General features: G+C 35.3%; 1 protein-coding gene across 1 annotated transcript in view; it reads right to left on the reverse strand.

The window, feature by feature from the left end:
• sh3kbp1 (SH3-domain kinase binding protein 1) overlaps positions 1-380 on the reverse strand; it is a 31410-nt gene that overhangs the window by 21382 nt on the left and 9648 nt on the right. The window lies entirely within an intron of this gene.

Below are 380 nucleotides of genomic sequence, written 5' to 3' on the forward strand. Positions count from 1 at the left end.
GGTCGACCTTTCTGTTAAAGAGTAAGATCCTCTTTTTTTTTTTTTAAACATAAAACATCCGTGAAATTGCGTTCGCTAAACCCACCAGACTCCATGTAAATAAAAAGTAATTTAGCATCGTAAATTACACTTCATTCAAAGTTGGCAGAAACAAAATAAAACTATGAAAACCGTTTTGGGTTGTCTTTCCACTTATCCAACCATCACAACTCTAGTTTTGGTTGAAATAAACACATAGTTAACCGATTTACAGGAGAAAATATGTTGGCGCTATACACGCTGAAAGTATTGCATTTTTAAATGGAGTCTGTTGGGTTTAGCACTAGCGACTTCAGAGCGGTTTCTAGTTAAACTGAAAGGTCTCAAAGAGGTTTTAAAGG

Source organism: Etheostoma spectabile, chromosome 22 (assembly GCF_008692095.1).
Source record: "Etheostoma spectabile isolate EspeVRDwgs_2016 chromosome 22, UIUC_Espe_1.0, whole genome shotgun sequence".
NCBI lineage: Eukaryota > Metazoa > Chordata > Actinopteri > Perciformes > Percidae > Etheostoma > Etheostoma spectabile.